The sequence below is a fragment of the Notolabrus celidotus genome, chromosome 23, assembly GCF_009762535.1.
Source record: "Notolabrus celidotus isolate fNotCel1 chromosome 23, fNotCel1.pri, whole genome shotgun sequence".
NCBI lineage: Eukaryota > Metazoa > Chordata > Actinopteri > Labriformes > Labridae > Notolabrus > Notolabrus celidotus.
In genome coordinates this window covers 23,438,183-23,449,551 of record NC_048294.1, presented here as the reverse complement: position 1 = coordinate 23,449,551, position 11,369 = coordinate 23,438,183, and the positions used below count along the sequence as shown (strand labels likewise).

Below are 11,369 nucleotides of genomic sequence, written 5' to 3'. Positions count from 1 at the left end.
CACCACAGCATATAGATGTGAGAAACATTTGTACGACATGTATTTATTTTTTTAAAGTTTGACAGCTCCCCCATTCAAATGAATGGGGGAGACAGATATTTTTTGACCTATACTGCAGCCAGCCACCAGGGGGCAGTCACAGTGCTGAAAGCCTCACCACCAGGGCCGTATCCGGCACGCTTGGCTGGAACACTGTAGCTGTTTTCGAAATGGCCTGCTACATACTCCTTACTAATGTAGTAGGCAGTAGGTCCAGCCTACTACATACTGTGTTTGAATTTAGTATGTAGTATGACTGTTCTGTTGGATCTGTGTTGCAGTACGCTAAGCCAGACGTCACTGGATTTCCGGTTTCGGAAGGCGGAAGTAAACAACGGCAAACCTGTTAAGAAAAAGCTTATTTAGCATTCACTAATGATTCAAAAAGTTAAGAAGTGGTTTGTATGTAATTCAATAACTTTCATATTACCCCAAAACTGATTCCCCGTCGAAAAAGAAGGAAAAAGAAGAAGTGTAACGAGCGCTGTGCATTGTGGGAAACAGTATGCGAGGCAGACTGATCCGATGCATACTGAGATATTTTCCCTAATCAGTACATATCCGGGGAGTTTTGGCATACTGCAGATTTTGCTCTCGGTCACATACTACTTACTACATACGGAATTTTGGCCAAATCAGTACGTACTGCTTGCATAGTAGGCGGTTTCCAAAACAGCCACTAGCTGTTGGCCAGGAGGTTCAAAGCATGCCTCTTTGCGTCACAATCGCTAGACAGAAGCAATATGGCTGCCGCCAACGATTGGCCTCAAAACAGCTCTTCAGAAACAGATGGGTGACGTCACGGATACTACGTCCATATTTTATACAGTCTATGGTCCATACATGCACACACGCTCACACACTGACACATCAAATCAGTAAAAAAAATTTGATTTAGGTGACTTTCAAGGGTTGAGTATGGATTTTAAAATGATATGTCAATGTTCTGATGTGTTCCTACTATATAAGTGTTTTAATGTTCATGAAATGACCAGAAATGTTAACAGGAATACACAAATACATGAAATAATATAATTACATTCTGTGACTTTTCAAGACCTGATGTCCGCTATAAGGGACAGATGATACAAATTAAATGAAAATTATTGAATTTCTTTACCTGTAATGTTTCCCTCCTTCTCAGGCAAGCGAGCTGGATGCTCCCCTGGTGGTGAAGCTTTCAGCAGTGTGTCTGCCCCCTGGTGGCTGGCTGCAGTATAGGTAAAAAAAAACAACTTCAAAGGACACACTCTTGTGACACTACGCTGTAGGGCGGACCTTAGTGCCAATTAGAATGCAATGTCGTCATGGCAACTTGTGTGATGTCATAGGGGCGGTGATGTCATAACAACATGTTGTAGATTGTTGGAGCTTAGCAGCAGAGGTAACCTGGAGGCAACACAGCTCAAACACAGGACCTGACATTCAGCTGGATATTGCCGTCTTTAATTTCACTTATTAGGAGATCAAGATGGAAGTAACCCGGACAAACATAGATAAAGCAACTCTAGCTTACATTGCTAAATTGGAGAGAGAAACAATGTGTAACACACGCAAAATTAACGATTTAAAAGTTATTCTACTGGATATGGGTGAGCCGTTGAGTGAAAATATGAAGCTTAAACGTGAGCTTAATACCTACGAAGTAGCTACCGCACCCTTATATAAAGCAAAAAGAAAAATCGCTGAATATGAGCAGCAGTTGATTGAGAACAGTGAAAAAGCTGAAGCGTACATGACACAGCAGACCATGATCATAGAACAGGAGCAACAGGACTGGGAGACTAAGGAAAGAAAAATCCAGGAAGAGCTTTCAAGCATCGAACACGAATGCCTTGCTTTGAAAAAAGACTACAAGGACCTGAAACAGACCACCACAATGAAGGAGACAGAGCTCAAGCAGAAGGCCCATGTCCTGAAGCTTGAGGCAAAGGAACTTGAGAAGACACAGAGAATTCTGAAGAAAAATCTGATCACTGTGAGTAGAAAAGCTAATGTAGAAATAGAAAAGATACGTCTGGAAAAAAAGAAAAGATATGATGACCTGTACAAAAAGCTGGAGAAAGAGAAAGATCTCAGACACAGACACAGAAACCAGCCTCCAATAATGTTGCCTTATGTGAACCAAATGTCTGTCAAAGAAGAGGAAAACATGCACCTAAAAGACGAGCTTGTTGCTTTGACCGGGCAGCTGACTGACCAGAGTAGACTCCTGGAAAAAAAAGATATACACATCCAAAACCTGAAGGAGCATTGTGAGGAGCTGAAGCACAAAATGCCAAGGCTTCAAACATCTGAACAGAAACAGCTGACTTACAAGGAAAACAGACAACTGAAAGAAAGGATTAAGGCCTTGACAGGTTTCAACAAAGCGTTAGTAAAAAGGAATGAAGAGTCCAAGCGTGCCATTGAGAAGATGAATAATGAGATACCTGCCGCCAGAAAACTTTATCTACAAGAGAAAATGCTCAAACAAGATATTAATGAGGCCCTGAGGATGACTGAAGGCTTACACCGCCCTGGAAAAGAACCAGCCACCACTCAGTTCCCACACTTTGGGAAGCAAAGGGTCAGACAGAGCCAAGCCAAGATGCCTAGTTCCTCCTGCTTTCCCCCCATCTCCAGACAGCACCAGCCTGTCTCCAAAATTTGTACACGTCCCACCTTACCACGCCCAGTAAACAAGAATGTTAAGTCTGAAGAGAAACCAATCCAACCCCTGATACCAAAAAAGATAATTTGTTCATCCAACAGGAAGTTTGGTTTAAAGTCCCATCAGGAGAAGCCTAAACCCCCTCGGAATAAAATCTTCATAACTGAAAGAGGAGAGGAAAACAACTGACCGCCCCCAAAAGATAACAAGGCCATGCCCGGCTAACAAAAAACATAAATAAGAACATCTACAGTGCCACTGTCAATGTTCTTATTTATATGACAGGAAAAGTAATGTAATGAAAAATAATCCTAAAAAATAAAATGAGAAAAATAAAATCTTTGAATCAATTTGTCTTTAATCTTTAATCTTTACAGCACAGCACAACACCTGACCTGGAATCATTTCAGAACCACATCCTCTTGTATGCTGGCATTATTATGGCATTAATACTAGGGATGCACCGATACCACTTTTTGTCAGACCAAGTACTTACATTTGAGTACTCACCGATACCGAGTACCGATCCAAGTACTTATAACACTGTAACTGTACTTATAACACTGTAATAACACTGCAGTTCTTAAATAACTTTCAAAGTACGTTTTATTTTCATCAGATGTCCTTGCTCTCTCAGTGGCTACGTTTACATGAGACATTTAATTCCTCTTTAATTCCGAATTAAGATTAAATCCTCTTTAAAAATATTTAAAATGACCATGTAAACACCTAATTCCGAATGAAAATGATAATTCCGAATTAAACTTAAATCCGATGTAAGTAGCTGGTTTATTCTGATTTTAAATCTGAATTGAATAATTCCTCTATCATGTGTACTTTCATTCCGCTTTAAATTAATTCCGGTCATTCTGCGCATGCTCGTTCCCTTGTCCTGTCGCGATGACGCACATTCTCCGTGCTGGCGGGCTCATATTTCAGGCTGAGGTAGAGCAGCCATTGCACTAACCAGCTTTGAATCGCCACAGTCCGGTCTTCCGCCTCCCTTCTCCGGTCGTCTATCTCTCTTCTCCTCCTCAGCTGACGAAAGTGAAGCAGTGCATTTGTGTCGAGCTGCTTTTTAAAAACTATAGTCAAAATCAAAGCGAAATTTGAACTTATTGTGTGGTCTTCCATGTTGTAACCGAAAACAAAAGAAGCAGGAACTGGAGTCTGTTTTCTTCCGGTAAACGTAAATATACGTCACGCCCGCCCCTGTCCAATCAGAACCCTTCCCAACCCCCAGACGTTAAGAGGAATTGAATAAAAACAATTAAACGTGTTTTCCATGTAAACCTCAATTCAGAATTACTATTTCCATGTAAACACGAAGGAGAAAACTTTAATTCCGAATTATTTAATTCTGAATTATTAATTCTGAATTAAAAAACATCATGTAACCGTACCCATTGTAACAAATGAAACAAACACCATGATGCAACTGCATCTGTTGCTGACATTTTAACAGTCAACGTTATATTTCTGAAAACAAACATTGCACTTTTGCTTTCCTGCAGCCTGTAACATGTTCAGAGTTTTTTTGGCAACACATTGAAAAAGCAGAACACTTGAAATACAAATAACGTCACACTTCAGTTCTGTCAGTGAGGACTAAGTATTTTTCTCTAAAGTGAGAGGTTTCTCTGCCTTGCGTAGCTTTCTGGCAGGTGGCTTCCCCCAGATCCTCCTGCTTGATGGCCTCTCCTCTGGTCACCTTCTGCAGCGCCTGCATCACCATCTCTTTAGCTTCTGAGGCAGTGTGCACATTTGAGAAAAAGCGGTCTTTGTATCTAAAATGGAGACAATACTATATTAGAAAGTAACAGACAGGCATGGAGATGTCAAACACAGAAACACTGATAGACAAGCACACAGACAGGTAGAGTGGCAGACACACTGACATACACAGGCACACAGAGACAGACACACACACTTAAGTATACATGCACAGACACAGACACAGATAAACAGCTTGACAGCCACAGCTAAAGTTGATTTCATCGTTTTGATGCCCTGGTCATCGTCTGTTTCTTTGTTCAAAAGTCTCTGAAGAATGCCAAAGCATCAGATGAACTCACTTTCCGGGAACACAGCCATTGGCTAAGAGGCTCACACTACATCACACTCTGCCTAGTTGAGTTCGGCATTACCAATATGGCTGCCGTCGATTTCCTTCAAAACAGCTCTCAGGAACAGATTGGTGACGTCACGGTTACTACGTCCATATTTTATACAGTCTATGATTTCAACATATTGTTCTTCTACTTTCTACTTAATATTTTTCTTCTTCCGTGCCTGGTTTCACATCCTTCAAATTTTGTCCGATTTTAACCGTTCAACTTTTCAACTATTCAGCTCCTTCACCTCTTTCAGGCTATTACTTTTCACATATACTTTTTGAATTATTCAACTTTATTTAAACATTTTTTTTTTTTACATTGAAACAGATGGGGCGGAATCTTCAAATTCACTTCAACTTCTTCAACTACTACAGCTCATAGCTTCAGCATACTTTCACTTATAGACTCCATTCAAACTTTAAACTGTTCACAAGACGTTCAGCTATCTATACCTGTTTCACTTTTTTGATATCATTCACAGTTTCACAGATTTCACCGTTCAAAAATTCATCAAATCTCAGCTCTTCCCTCACTTTAGCATTGGTGTGTGTGGGGTGGAACTCTGGTGAGCAGAGTGAGAGGTTCAAAACTTAGAGTGGGCAGGCTGGGAAAACAATGGGACATGGCCTCTGGAAAAATTGCCAGAAAATCCACAAATTTCACTCCACATACACAAATAAGACATCAAAACGTTCCCTGTCTTCTCCTGCTTCTGTCAAAGAGGTAACACAAGCAAAAGATTGTAACGTTGAGCCAGCAGGTCACCAACTGTCAGAGAAAGTCTCTCTGCTCGGCCATCTGCCGTAATGTTAAATATTTCTGGAGGGCAAGCACACGTTTCACTTTTCTTAACTCGCTGCCCTGACTACATTTCTGACTGTACAGACATGAAAAACACATCACTGTATTCATCAGAGTCTTGTGATGCTCACGGTTTGATCATTTTTCTGATAGCTATTATGGTTATCGCACAGTGCGGGCATATGTAGACCCTAATTTTCCCCAAGAATCCCATTCTAAATCAACTGTCACACAGCAGTTACACAGCTGGTCCCATCACCATGGCAACAGTTAATGACAGTTGGAGACAATGCTGACTCAGATGACCTCATCGGTGCTGACTGACACAAAGACACACGCACACACACACACACACACACACACACACAGGTGATTCAGATGACCTCATCAGTGAGTGACAAACACACACACACACACACACACACACACACACACACACACACACACACACACACACACACACACACACACAGGTTAGACATTTCCATACTTTGTCAAGGAGTTTATAGGTGCTACTACTTCTAACACTTCAACTTTTTCTAATTTTTCGACATCTTCTCCTTTTTCCACATTTTTTTACTTCTTCTCCTTTTTCCACTTCTTTTCCCCCCCTTTCCACTTCCACTTTTTCCACTTCTTCTGCTTCTTCTTCTTCCACTAATTCAACTACTTCTACTACTGTTCCACATGTTCAGCTGTGTTTCACAGCTTTCAGCCTTCAGCTTCAGCATTTCAACGCATTTGCTTTCAGGAAATGCAACCTTTCTGGTTAATACTAAAAGTTTCTTATTAGACATTTCTCTGCCTTCAGTACAAAATGCACTCATAAACACACAACATCACTAAAGTATTTGCTATTTACCTGTGTGGAATTTTAAAAACATGGGAGGAAAAAATCATTCACAAATGTTTAATTATAAATTCTGTATTGTGACGGGAACAAAAGCTACTACAGCAAGACGACCAAAACATGGAGCATCTACAGTGAAGAAGCCATAAGACTGCAGAACTGTAGTCTCCCATGTAACTTTACATCCCTCATTTTCAGAGAGAAATCCTTGGAAGACGGTTGAAATCTGGGAAGAGACTTCCCAAAACAAGAACACTAAGACCTGATGACCAAAGGAGACTTGGACATCTTCCTGGGATTCCTCCACCACCTACAACAGAACTAGCACAAGAGAGGGGGGCTGCCTTTTTCTATATGGATTGGCGAAACAGCACATGCATTATCCAGAGTGTTGATAACCTCTTGTTTACTTAAAATCATAGAGCATTACTAAAAGCTCAGTTTGTGTGGCAAAAAGTATCACACCTCAGAAACGTTATTTGTTTTAGTCAGTGCAGTAAGAGCTGTTACTTTGGGAACATACATTGACCCCGGGAGTAAAGTCAAGTAAGCTGTACATTCGTCGACATGTTTGCAAAAGCCAATTCAGTATAAGCCTGCTGTGCTAAATGGTCTCTGAATGGGAGGCCTTGATTATAACTGCCACCACAAACTGTAACCAGTGATTGAATTGCAAATAGTGACTGCATTATCCAGCCTCTTTCCCAAGGACTTTGAAATTACTTGTGCATTTTCCTGGCATGATAAAGAAATGCTGCTTTACTTTAATCTCATGTTTTCCTAAGCAAGAAAAAGAAAATACCTTTGTGACTTATGTCAAATTTCTGAACACTAAAGGCGTTTTGAATAAAGGCGTTTTTGACAGCAGGGACATTAGGGGTAGATATACTCTCCCTAAAAAGCCCCTGTTAGGGGGGTAGTACTTTTCAAAGGTCCCAGGGCTTTTGGGGGGGCAGGGCCTGAAATGCTGAACATGTCTGATTGATAGATTAACTGCAGTGTTTTTATTCCACCCGCCGTCCACAATAACATCACACACATCTGTGATTCACTTGATTTCTCTTTCTTTCATTAGTTTTTATTTGTTCTATCTTTTTTGTATGTGTGTGTACTTTTCAAAAGAAGAAGCTGTGATTCTCTTGATTTAGCAGCTTGTAACAGTAGTCTTCTCTCAGCCCACCGTGAATGCGTCTCTCCCGGTGTTACGGTTTTAAAAGGGACCCTGTAAACTAGAGACCTTCAGCTGAATGTAACGGTGTTTGTGTTTGTGGCTACTTGTGATGAATGGTATTCGTCTTTGTTTTACTGCCCTCTACTGGTCTGGTGGTGTAGTGCATTTACTTTTTTTTTCTCCATACCTCACTGGCCTGATTTGCACAATCCACCCGGGACTTTGTAACGAAGAGCCCTTCGTTACTCCTGACGGACGGCAGTTGCGGTGTAAATATGGCACAAGGGTTTGGGCTCATTGCACTTTAATAAACAACACACAGTATTGATGGCACTTGGCACTTTATAAGCGATCTTTGCACATTGTGTATTTGCACATTTCTTGTTATTATTGTTATTTATTGATTAAGGAATGAACCAGAGTTAGGCAAACCATAGTGCGTGGTTGAGGTGTGGTTGTCTGGGGGTTGCCGGCGTGAGGGCGCTGCTCCACCTGGAGAAGAGAGGAGAGTTAGAAGGCTCCAATACGATGTTTAACGTCAGCAATAAGTAATCATGTGTGCAGTGAATGTGAAGGTGTGTGTGGCTGTATTAACGTTAAAGTGTGCCAGGGCAGTAGTGCAAATATGTCAAAGTTGGTTGTTTGACTTACCTGTGGTTGCTGTTCTGTGTCCGCTCCAGGGTGTTCCAGTTAAAAGATTCCCCGAGGAACGGACACCCAGAGAAAGGTTCCGGGGTGGGACCAGAACACAAATTGGTCAGGGGGGAGTCCGAATTGAGTGGTGCAGGGGAATCAATTAAATAGCATGTTTTAGATGTATTTTAGGAAATGTGGGAATTATGAAATGTTGTTAATATTGGTGACACAAAGTCAGGAACAGGGTCAGGTGTCTAAGCTAATTGGAGAGCAGAATAAATAATTTGTGAACACCTCCAGATGGTTTGGTCCAGGAGGCCAATTAGTGCCACAGTATAAAAGGTGCCAGTTACAATCTGTCTCTGTTCGTTGTTGGTTGGTGTCTGATGTCGCTGTTGCTGTTTGTTTAATAAACCAGTTTGTGGTACATCTGAACCACCGCCTGCGATTTTGTTCATCATGCCTGCTGTATCATCCAGCCGCTAAAGGGTCAATTCTAACAGACTTCAACCCACGGTCAAAACGCAGGCAACAATGGGGGCACAGGAACCTTTTGATTCCAGGGAAAGTAGTTCTGAAGTAGTTCTAACTCTAGAAATTCACCCTAAATGTCCATAAATGCTATTGCATGACATGAGGTTCACTGGTTGCAACACAAACTTCCCACTTGCTGAGTGGCTTTGTTATTTGTGTCATTTACAAATGTTATTTGGTACCGTTTCCCACAAACTGCACGATCACGTCTGCTTATCTGACCCTTCTTTATTGTGAGCTGTATCCGGCCTGACAGCTCAGTACAGCTGCATTCTTCTCTGGACTCCATAATGTGTGAAAGGGTTGTTGTCAGGACACTGTTTACACATAGACATAGACATAGACACAAACACACACACACTAATCCCTGTGCCCTTTCTCCCTGATGTCACCGTACCGTAGTGACAACTTGCAACTCCTGCTTTTTTTCAACAAACACTCTACCACACATTGTCAAGCGTAATGCGTTTGTGTTGATAAATTGTCCTCTGTCTCGACCCTTTCTCTCCTTTTGTTACTCCTGTTTAACTTGATGGCTTTAATGGGGTCAAATAATTGCAATAATGTGGACTTCACTGTTCCTACACAGCCTTATATTGTGCAGGGGGCACTTTGAATTTATGTCTTTCAATCTCCCAAGCTGAGGGCTCACCCTCAGCTTCCAGTGTTGGTGCGATTGATGCATCCGATACGACCACACACACACACACTCACACATACACACACACACAGAGAGACAAACAGGAAAATCAATGGGCTGTTGTTAGCATTTATATGGCTTCTGCTTGAATATGGCTGGCTAAGAGGGCGCCTGCAAGGCACAGGAACCAAATAAAAAGAGAGAGAGAGGTTGTTAGCTGTAGCAGGTGATGGCCGTGTAACAGACTCTGCAGTGTTGTCCACTTAACAAAGCCCATTAAACACCACTCCACACTGAATGGTCTCTGTTTGAACACAGATTCATGGCTTCCATAAATGTTTAATGGCACTTTCAACCAATCAAAAGCTGAGATTACTTCAGTATTTATGTGTGACAAGTTAAACGATCGTACAGTCAGTCTGTTAAAGTGAAAATACTGTGAATTCATACTGTTGAAATCTTTGAAGACTCAATATTGATGATGATGGACTGAACCAATACAGACATTAAAAACCTTTACAGCTGATAAATGGATATCTGCTACATTGTTAAATCACTTATAGCTTATGTAGCGGTGCTATGAGTAATTCAGATATTAGAATATGACATTAATATTTCCCAAAAAAAATTTAATAAAAAAAATGATTTTATGAATATTAATATTTTAGATGATTTTCCTTGTATAAATCAACGGGGCACCACTCAGAGTCAGAGTCTGGGGATCAATCACAGTGATCGATTATGAAAATTGAACACTAATGATTGACCAAATAAAATCAGTCTTGTACAATTTAAATCTGAAGTTTTGAATTCTTTACAAACACATTGGCCCACCCTGTTTTGAAATGAATATACATACAAAATCCTTTAGAATATATGAAGTTTAATGTAAATAGAATGATGAATAGATCATGATTCTTGCAGATAATGAACATAGATGAATAACAAACAAACGGATAAACAGACAAATATACCTTTAAGCAAGGATAGCTAGTAAGACACTACTATATGATTTGGTGATAGCGATTTAGTTCAGTTGTTTAAACTGAGTTTTAAACACTAATTTAAATCTCTGATTTGGAAATATAGTGAACTATGGGACTTTCAGAATGAAGCCTAAATCAACTTCGACCACAGAAATTCAGGTAGGCCTACAGTCTTACTGTCATCCAGAACCGTCAGCGAGTCTCCGTTGGGTCCAGAGGAATTTGCTCCAGTTTCTCGGCGTGTTGTCTTCCTGTCCGCCAGATTTTCATCCGAAGAACCGAGAGATGGCGCCGTGAAGAGGAGATGCGAATCGGCTGGCCCGGGGTAGACGGCTTGGCTCTGTTGCGTGGTCACGTGGTCTTGTTCACAGACTGCTGCTCCAGATGTGGGAGTGATGACTTGTGGTCAAAAATATAAAAATAAGTCTCGTAGACCACGAATAATGTCTTTATCAAAAAGGCAAGCTTTGCTTTGCTGTGCGTGGCTTTAGTGTAAAAATTGGAAATAAGAAAAACGTTCTTAAAACAAAAAATAGACTTTAGTCGAATAAAAGATAAACTTTACTTTGGTTGCAGTAAAAATGATCAACACTGAGTTTGGTTTCACAGCGGGAAAAGGTTTCTAGAAAATTAGAATTGCCACGAAGGACAAAGAAATTTAGGAGAGGCCTAAGTTTTAGGCCTGGCCGCCCGACAAGGGCACCAGGACGTGAGCGTCCGTTAAGAAGAGCGTCAGGAAGACAGAGTAAGAGAAGGAAGAAGAGGAGCAGAAGTCTTTTATAGGCCTTCACAGGGCGTTGCCTCCTCCTTCGGATTACAACTTTAAACAGCCTCTGAATAAAGGCTTTGTATTATAATTACCGTGCAAACTTCTCTCGAAATATCACATTCATATAAACATATCACTAAGGCTATCACCAATGCATACTCTTTGATTAAAGC

General features: G+C 40.9%; 1 long non-coding RNA gene across 1 annotated transcript; it reads right to left on the bottom strand.

Annotated features, from left to right (window-relative positions):
- Positions 1-4,030: 4,030 nt before the first annotated feature.
- LOC117807591 lies at positions 4,031-8,343 on the bottom strand. The gene is made up of 3 exons (XR_004630009.1): positions 8,283-8,343; positions 8,064-8,123; positions 4,031-4,479 (listed from the first exon to the last, which is right to left on the bottom strand). It is a non-coding gene; the product is annotated as an uncharacterized LOC117807591 (long non-coding RNA).
- Positions 8,344-11,369: the final 3,026 nt, after the last annotated feature.